Source organism: Pongo pygmaeus, chromosome 1, assembly GCF_028885625.2.
Source record: "Pongo pygmaeus isolate AG05252 chromosome 1, NHGRI_mPonPyg2-v2.0_pri, whole genome shotgun sequence".
NCBI classification, from domain to species: domain Eukaryota; kingdom Metazoa; phylum Chordata; class Mammalia; order Primates; family Hominidae; genus Pongo; species Pongo pygmaeus.
Genome location: NC_072373.2, coordinates 206,070,016 through 206,079,905, shown reverse-complemented (window position 1 = coordinate 206,079,905; position 9,890 = coordinate 206,070,016).

The following is a 9,890-nucleotide window of genomic DNA, read 5'->3' as shown; positions in this document are numbered from 1 at the left end:
CTTCCTCTGCCTGGAGCCCTTCCAGTGACCCAACTCTCAAATGTGGCCAGCCTCTTGCCCCTGAGCGGGATCTCTGTAACCCTCTCATGGCAGAGGTCCTGGAGGTGCGAAGTAGGGGTACCATGCCCAGGCTGCCCCTCTCCCCACTTGGTCTCCTACGTGCAGTGGACATTTTTCCACTTGGTGTGACCACACAAAAACTCCACCCAACATCATCTTCATGGATACCTGAAATTCTACCATCCATGATTCATTCTTTTAGGTTGAGCAGCTGCTCCCAGGAATGTCTGAAATTCCCTGGAATCAGTTGCTAACACCTTAGTGAGCTAAAAACTGGCCTTACAGATAATCATCTTCCTTCTGTAGACAACTCTGGCCCAGAAGGAGAAGTGACTTGCCCAAAGACACGTAACCTTGGGCAGTCAGTCAGTGGCAAGCCAGGGCCAGAGGCTGGCCTTGCTCACACATTTTCCTGGGACAGGAGGAACAGAGCCATATACGATGTTCCCTTGAATCACATCTACTTTGCAGCCTGCAGAGAGCCTCCCCACCCAGAGCCCACTTGACTCAGGCAATCCCTATGAGCTGGGCATGAGTCCCTCTCCCAGGCACAGTGGCTCACATAGACGTGGGGATGCCACAGGGACCTAGCCCAAACATCCATTGCTGGATCCCTGGAGTGAGGTTTCTGGTCTATCCAAGGCCTAGTTTAGCTCCTCCTTCCGTTCTACAGGCAGCCCCAGATTCTTCCACTGCCTTCCTTGTTTTTTTTTTTTTCTTTTTTTCAATAAGCCCAAGTTGGTTTCTCTTGCTTCTAAAGAACTCTAATTGAAATTCCCACTTTACAGATAAGAAGACCGAGGTGTGAAGAGGAAAGGTGAATACTAAGGTGGAGCCAGGCCTGCAACCCAGGTCTCCTATCTCCTGGCCCAGGTTTTACCTCCTACCACATTGCCTACTGTGAGCAGTTGGGTCCTGAGGAAAGAGAAAAGCAGAGAGGAGTGTGAGTGCATAAGCCTGAAGACAGAGGGTACAGTGGTTCATTGAGAGATTTTGGAGTCAGCAGATCTGATCTTACACTTACCTGTTAAGAAGATTTTGACAAGTAATTTCATCTTCTCAGAGCCTAACTTCCCAGCTATAACATAAGAAAAAGAGGACCTTCTTATAGTAGACACAGACCCACAGGAGTAGAGTGGGTGAGTAGAGCACTGGGTGGATTTTAGCCTTCACATACTCATCTATGGCTGGGTACCTTTGTGCAGTGAACAATCTGGCCAACAGTACATGACAGCCCTGAGAATAATGATAATACCTGCCTTATATGGATGTTATAAAAACTAAATGAGATAAGGTATGTGAAGTTCTGGGCACAGTGCTTAACCACTTAATAAGTCTTCAATAAACAGTAGCTAAGTATTTTGACACCATCACCCCAGGCTCAGTCTGGAAGGCTCGGGAAGGCAGTCTGTGGTGAAATGGCAAGTCCCAAACTCCCCACTTTCTCACCACCAACTCCCAAACCTCATAATCTTTCCCGGATGGCCTCAGTGTCCTGCCTCTTCCTCCAGAGTTCTGTGGGGTTGGCTGGACCACCAGGAACAGAGTTCTGGCATTTTCTATCACATCACAGCTTTCAGTTTGGTAAAAGCCCCCGATATATCAGGGCCCAACTGGCAAGTCCCTCCTGCTCCAAAGTTTTGAAGGTTCCAGGGTCAAGCCCTGGCCCCCAGCCTCCTCCCTCAGACCTGAGGCCAAGCATAGTATATTCAGGGGCCTAGCTGCAGCAGGTCCTGAAACCTGCTACAGCAACCCAAGCCCCCTCAGGCCTCCTCTTTCATTTCTGAGCAGGCCCAAGCACCCAGAACCAAGAATGGCTGGACTTAGGGACTCTGGGAGAGCCACGTGTGCCAGGCTAGTGCCTGCCAGCTCTTAGGCTGATCTTACAATGGCTCCATTCACCAGGGAGAGGAGCTGGCCTGCCTGGAGCCCACGGGGTGATGTTCCAGGCCCCAGGGGGATGGGGTGGGAGGTTAGAAACTAAGAAAGCATTTGTTAAGGCTGGGAGGGGTGAAGGTGCCCAGCCTCCACCACTACCAGCACCTTATGACAAGGTGACCACCTCACAACTGGGACCATGAGAGATCAGATTCTCTGGGGCCCAGTGGGGGTGAGTAAGTGCGGGGGCAGATGGAGGGAAAGAGTTAGTCATGGGCATTGCGGGGCAGGGAGGCTGGGCCCTTAGCCCACGCTCTTGCTGGCATCTGAAGGCCCATAGCCAGGGGGTGACGTGGTCTTGGTCCTTGAAGCAGCCCTTCCAGTAACAACTGGGGCATCCCAGCCAGGCAGCCTTTGCTTCTCCCCCTCCTCTCCATGCCTGCTGCCCCAGGTCTCCAGGATCTCTCAAAGAGACTTTCATCTACAAACATCTCTGTCCCCATCATCTCTCCCTTCTTCACTCACAAAGCCCAAGTTGAATCCAAACTGCTCTGTCCTCAAATTAAAGCCCTCACTGACTCCTCACTACCTAAAAGACCATGACCTCAGTGTTCAGGCTGTCATCTTGCCCCCTCAGCATCCATTCCTTTTCCATATGAGCTCCAAGTCTCTCTATTTCTGGGGAAGCACCTGGGCCCCCACTCTCAATCCATATGTTTCGAGTGGAGCTCAGGCCTAGAATTAGACATGTGACCCCAACTTGATCAATCCGATTGTTCCACCCCAACTTCCACCACCTCTATACAGCAATTGGTTTAGACATAGTCACGTGACCTAAACCAGTCCGATGAAATTCAAGTTCAGAACCTGTGTATAAATATTTGGAGAAAAGGGCCGGGCGTGGTGGCTCATGCCTGTAATCCCAGCACTTTGGAAGGCCAAGGCGGGTGGATTACCTGAGGTCAGGACTTTGAGACCAGCCTGGCCAACATGGTGAAACCCCATCTCTACTTAAAATACAAAAAATTACCTGGGCGTGGTGGTACGCACCTGTAATCCCAGATACTCGGGAGGCTGAGGCAGGAGAATTCCTTGAACCCGGGAGGCAGAGGTTGCAGTGAACCGAGATCACGCCATTGCACTCCAGACTGAGGGACAAGAGCGAGACTTCATTTCAAAAAAAATAAATAAATAAAATAAATAAATAAATAAATAACTATCTGGAGAAATGAATCTTTCTTTCCCCTGGGCTTGGAGCCTCCATTTGGAAAGGGCCTGCTTCAGAGTGAAGCCAACGCAAGGAGAAGCAGAGAGGAGCAGAGAAGAAGAGAGAGAGTCCAAGTCTTGAAAGCATTATTTGAGCTATACCTGAAGCAAATACACTAATATACTCTACTGTTTTTTCTTTTTAACTTTCATTCTCAAAGGAGGTGAATGTTCAGTTTTTTGAGTCAATGGATTTTCTTTTTTCCTAAGCTTCTTGGTATTGCGTTTTCTGTTTCTTGCAACCCAGGAGTTCTGACCAAGAGAAAGGCCCTCCTACTCTGACCTTGAACCACTTCTGCAGTCTCATCGGCCCTGCCTGGGGCATATGGAACTCTCCACTCCCCTGAATACCCCATGTGCCTTGTGATTCTCTGCACTTGCTCCTGCTAGGCCCTCTGTCTGGGGTGGATTCACTTTTCCTGTTTTGAACTTGCTCAGCTTTTTTTTTTTTTGAGACGGAGTCTTGCTCTGTCACCCAGGTTGGAGTGCAGTGGCGCAATCTCAGCTCACCACAACCTCCGCCTCCCAGGTTCAAGTGATTTTCCTGCCTCAGCCTCCCAAGTAGCTGGGACTACAGGCAGGCACCATCATGCCCAGCTAATTTTTGTATTTTTGGTAGAGGTGGGGTTTCACCATGTTGGCGAGGCTGGTCTCGAACTTGAATCACTCAGGTGATCCACCCGCCTTGGCCTCCCAAAGTGCTAGGATTATAGGCGTGAGCCACCATGCCAGGCCTTGCTCAGTTCTTAAAGGTCCAGTTCAAATGCCAGTTCCTCCATGGAGCCTTCCTCAACTGCTTCCCAGGGAGAATTTACTCTTTGCACCTGTCTTCAGCACTATAGAGCCATTATTTCACTGTATCATAGCGATTCACTTGCCCATCCATCTCCCCCACTGGATTGTTGAGCTTCATGAACTGCGTGTGCTTTCTTTCTCCTTTCTCAATGCCTAGTACCTGACCTGGCACAGAGCAGGCGCTCGGAATCTTGTGTCCAGTGACTTGAATGTCCATCAGACTGGATGTTAGAGCTGTGGGGATGTGGCACTCACCCTGGAACTACTACTAGTTGCTACGCAGCCCATTCTCATCTCTGTGAACAACCTGAAATGTCCACCTTCCTTCAATCTAAAAATTCTACTCATCCATCAAGGAGCTCGATGCCCTGAGTATGTGAGGAGAGGGCTGCTTTGGAGTTGGACAGACTTGAGTTCAAGTCCTGGCTCTTCCACGTGGTACTCATGTGACGTAGGCCAAGTCATATAACTTTCTTAAGCTTCAGTTTCCATAAAATGGCAAACACATGGTGCTCATTATGTGCTGTGCACATATCCTAATACTTCTAGTTCTTTTATCCTCCCTATGAGGTGCAGGTACCAGTCTCGTCCTCTTCCTAGTGATGAAGAGACGGAGGGCCAGAGAGGTTAAGTGAGCAAGGGCATGACTAAGACAGAGCCTCGGGCAGACCTAGTGGCCGGGTGGGGGATGGAACCCAGGCAGCCTCTGCTCAAAGTCAATGCTCTTACCCCTCTACTGTCCTGCCTCTTGAAAAATGAGGATAGTACTAGAACCTTCTTCTTGGGGTTCTTGTGAAGTTTCACCTTCACATAATGTGTATGGAGGGTACAGTAGAGCTGAAGCCCTTGCTGTTGGCACTGGGGTGTTCTCAGCCTACTGGAGTCTAGTCTTTCCAAAGAATCCTGGATTTTAGGGTCAAGCTGGAGGGAGGGGGGAGGTGGCTAGTCTAGGACAGCGTCCACTTGGCTGTGGCTGCTTGGCAGAAGGACCCTGCTCATAATGCCCATTTGTCCAGACCGTAGTTCAATGACTTCTGCATTCTCTGCACGTACACCCTAGAAGGGATGGGATGGATGGGGGATGGCACCGGCTCTAGCCTGGCCAGGGAAAGCCAGCTGCGAATTAAGAGGTCTTGGGCAGCAGGATAACCCTGTGTCAAGAAACCCCAACTCTGCCACTGCCTAGAAGTGAGACCCTGGGTAAATCACACAACCTCCCTGGGGCTCAGTTCCTTCATCTGTGAAATGCGGACCTTAACGGTACCTCCTTCATCAGGTGGTGTGAGGATGAAGAAGATGTATTTTGCAAGTATGTTGTGGATATGCAGTAAAAGACAGTTAATGATCAGCCTCATGCTACTGTTTGGTTAGCCAGGCTGGCTGGGGTTCAGTCTTGGCTCTACCATTTCCTAGTCATGTGATCTCAACTAAGTTACTTAACTTCTCGGCTCAGTTCCTCCCTGGTAAATTGGGAACAATCAAAAAACAATAATACAATAGCAGCTATGTGCCCCTCATGAAAAAGTGATCCCCAATTTTTAGTGATCCCAAGCAACTCCCTGCCCCTCCCCAAGGCATCAGTTTCCCTATTTGTTCAGGTAATTTTTTTTTTTTCTTCTTGAGACGGAGTTTCACTCTGTTGCCCAGGCTGGAGTGCAGTGGCACGATCTCAGCTCACTGTAACCTCCGCCTCCCAGGTTCAAGCGATTCTCATGCCTCAGCCTCCCAAGTAGCTGAGATTACGGGTGTGTGCCACCACACCTGGCTACTTTTGTATTTTTAGCAGAGATGGGGTTTCAGCATGTTGGGCAGGCTGGTCTTGAACTCCTCACCTCAAGTGATCTGCCCACCTCGGCTTCCTAAATTGCTGGCATTACAGGCATGAGCCACCATGCCCGGCTGGAACTTTTTTTTAAATAGAGACAGGGTCTGTCTCTATTCCAGGTTGGAATGCAGTGGTGCAATCATAGCTCCTGGGCTCAAGGAATCTTTCCGCCTCAATCTCCTGAGTGGCTAGGACTACAGGCATGTACCACCACACCCAGCTGATTTTAATTTTTCTTGGTAGAGATAGGGGTCTCACCACGTTGCCCAGGCTGGTCTTGAACTCTTGGCCTCAAGGATATTCCTGCCTCAAGGATACTTCCACCTCAGCCTTCCAAAGCACGAGGATGACAGGCATGAGCCACTGCACCCAGCCTTGTTCATGGAAATTTCAGCTTCACTGTAAGTGCCATGCCCTAACAGATTCCCAGGCTCCGCTTCACGTACTGAATTGGTCCCCTTGTGTGAGATGCCCGATGCCCTTTCTTGGGGGCAGCTGCTGTGTCCACCTTGTTTGCTGTGTCCACCTTGTTCACTGTGTCCCCAGCACCTGACCTGGGCCTGCACATGGTGGGCCCTTAGCAAACGTTTATTGAATTTATGTTTTTCATGTAACAAACATGAACTTAGTGCTTCTCATGTGCTAGGCACTCCTTTGCGTGCTTTACAGATATAAATGCATTTACTCTTTGGCAATCTTTTTTTTTGAGACGGAGTTCCGCTCTTGTTGCCCAGGCTGGAGTGGAATGGCACAATCTCGGCTCACTGCAACCTCCTCCTCCTGGCTTCAAGCAATTCTTCTGCCTCAGCCTCCCGAGTAGCTGGGATTACAGGCATGTGCCTCCACGCCTGGCTAATTTTGTATTTTTAGTAGAGATGGGGTTTCTCCATGTTGGTCAGGCTGGTCTCAAACTCCCGACCTCAGGTGATCTATCCGCCTTGACCTCCCAAAGTGCTGGGATTACAGGCGTGAGCCACCGTGCCCAGGCTTACTCTTCAGCAATCTTGTAGAGAATGACTATTATTATCCCCACTGTTATTTTACAGATGAGGCAGTTGAGGCAGAGTTAAAGTAACGTGCCTAGGATTCTAACCCAAGACCTCTGGCTTCAGGGTTCATCCTCTGGCCTTCTCTGACCCTGTCCCCTCTATTCAGGAGTTGGGGTACTCTGAGTACCCACACATCCACTGGTATCCATGGCTCATCTCTTGGGATGGGGTTCTCCCATCCTCTGGGTGACAGCAGGGGCTGGCTGTAGGATGTGGGGAACCGAGCAATGGGCCTGGCCTCCAGGAGACAGCCAACACCTGCCAGTCCGCCAAGTCCCAAAACAGTCTGGGCGCAGCTCACATCCGGCAGTTGTTCCGGAGCCAGAGAGGAGAACAGGAAAGGCCAAGAGGCCTGGCTCCAAGCTGACTCACTGGGAGGTGGGACCAGGACAGGAAGGGCAAGGGGTCGCCAACTCCATCCTCCCTCCCTTGGACACTCACTGGAATAAGGCCGGGCCCTGGAGCCACAGGCCAGAATCCACCCACCATGGAGCTTCAGGGTGCTCACAGACTCCCAGGGAGGAAACACATGTGAGGTTAAAAACCAAGCCAGGCCAGGTGCGGTGGCTCATGCCTGTAATCCCAGCACTTTGGGAAGCCCAAGGCAAGTGGATCATGAGGTCAGGAGATTGAGACCAGCCTGGCCAACCTGGTGAAACCCCATCTCTACTAAAAATACAAAAATTATCTGGGCGTGGTGGCGTGTGCCTGTAATCCCAGCTACTCGGGAGGCTGAGGTAGGAGAATCGCTTGAACCAGGGAGTCGGAGGTTGCGGTGAGCCGAGATCACACCACTGCACTCCAGCCTGGGGGACAGAGCGACACTCCGTCTCAGAAAAGAAACAAACAAACAAACAAAACCAGGCCATAGCATTCGGCTGGAGAGATGAAGATTCTGCATGGCCGAATACTTTGATGACTTTCTTGGGTGTGAAAGGCACTGCCCTCTTCCTGGCCATGGCCTGGAGGACTGGAGAGAGGGCTCTGGGTAAGGAAATGGGGCAGGAGGGCAGAAGGCTTGAGACCTGAAAGCCAGTGGGAAGGATGAATGTAGAGAACTCTCAGAGCCTGAAGAAAGAAGCCACCTGCCAAAAGTCCATGGGGAAGGCTGGCCCAAGAGAAGTCTCTGGAAAGGTTTGCTAGACTCTTTGTTTTTGAGACGGAGTTTCACTCTTGTCGCCCAGGCTGGAGTGCAATGGCGCCATATCAGCTCACCGCAACCTCCGCCTCCCGCGTTCAAGCGATTCTCCTGCCTCAGCCTCCCGAGTAGCCGGGATTATAGGCACCGGCCACCATGCCCAGCTAATTTTGTATTTTTAGTAGAGACGGGGTTTCTCCATGTTGGTCAGGCTGGTCTTGAACTCCCGACCTCAGGTGATCCACCCGCCTCGGCCTCCCAAAGTGCTGGGATTGAGAGGGTGACAGCATGCTGGCAGCCCTCACAGCTCTCGCCGCCTCCTCGGCCTTGGCGCCCACTCTGGCCATGCTTGAGGAGCCCTTCAGCCCACCGCTGCACTGTGGGAGCCCCTTTCTGGGCTGGCCAAGGCTGGAGCCGGCTCCCTCAGCTTGCGGGGAGGTGTGAGGGAGAGGCGCAGGTGGGAACCGGGGCTGCGCGCGGTGCTTTCGGGCCAGCGCGAGTTCCCGGTGGGCATGGGCTCGGCGGGCCTTGCACTGGGAGCCGCCGGCCGGCCCCGCCGGCCCTGGGCAATGAGGGGCTTAGCACCTGGGCCACCAGCTGCTGTGCTCAACTTCTCACTGGGCCTTAGCTGCCTCCCCGCGGGGCAGGGCTCGGGACCTGCAGCCCACCATGCCTGAGCCTCCCCTCACCCCACCGTGGGCTCCTGTGCGGCCCGAGCCTCCCTGACGAGCGCTGCCCCCTGCTCCAGGGCGCCCAGTCCCATCGACCACCCAAGGGCTGAGGAGCGCGGGCACACAGCAGGGGACTGGCAGGCAGCTCCACCTGCGGCCCCAGTAGGGGATCGACTGGGCGAAGCCAACTGGGCTCCTGAGTCTGGTGGGGACTTGGAGAACATTTTGTCTAGCGAAGGGATTGTAAATACACCAATCCACACTCTGTATCTAGCTCAAGGTTTGTAAACACACCAATCAGCACCCTGTGTCTAGCTCAGGGTTTGTGAATGCACCAATTGACACTCTGTATCTAGCTACTCTGGTGGGGACTTGGAGAACCTTTGTGTTGACATGCTGTATCTAGCTAATCTAGTGGGGACATGGAGAACTTTTGTGTCTAGCTCAGGGATTGTAAACGCACCAATCAGCACCCTGTCAAAACGGATCAATCAGCTCTCTGTAAAATGGACCAATCAGCAGGATGTAGGTGGGGCCAGATAAGAATAAAAGCAGGCTGCCTGAGCCAGCTGTAGCAACTGGCTAGGGTTCCCTTCCAGACTGTGGAAGCTTTGTTTTTTCACTCTCTGCAATAAATCTTGCTACTGCTCACTCTTTGGGTCCACACTGCCTTTATGAGCTATAACACTCACTACGAAGGTCTGCAGCTTCACTGCTGAAGCCAGTGAGATCACGAACCCACCAGGAGGAACAAACAACTGCAGATGGACCGCCTTAAGAGCTGTAACACTCACCGTGAAGGTCTGCAGTTTCACTCCTTAGCCAGTGAGACCATGTACCCACCAGAAGGAAGAAACTCCGAACACATCCAGACATCAAAAGGAACAAACTCCGGACACGCCTCCTTTAAGCACTGTAACGCTCACTGCGAGGGTCCACGGCTTCATTCTTGAAGTCAGTGAGACCAAGAACCCACCAATTCCGGACACAGGATTACAGGCGTGAGCCACCGCGCTCGGCCTTTTTTTGTTGTTGTTGAGACGGAGTTTCACTCTTATTGCCCAGGCTGGAGTGCAGTGGCGTGATCTCAGTTCACCACAACCTCCGCCTCCTACGTTCAAGTAATTCTCCTGCATCAGCCTCCCTAGTAGCTGGGATTACAGGCATGTGCCATCACGCCCGGCTAATTTTGTATTTTTAGTAGAGAC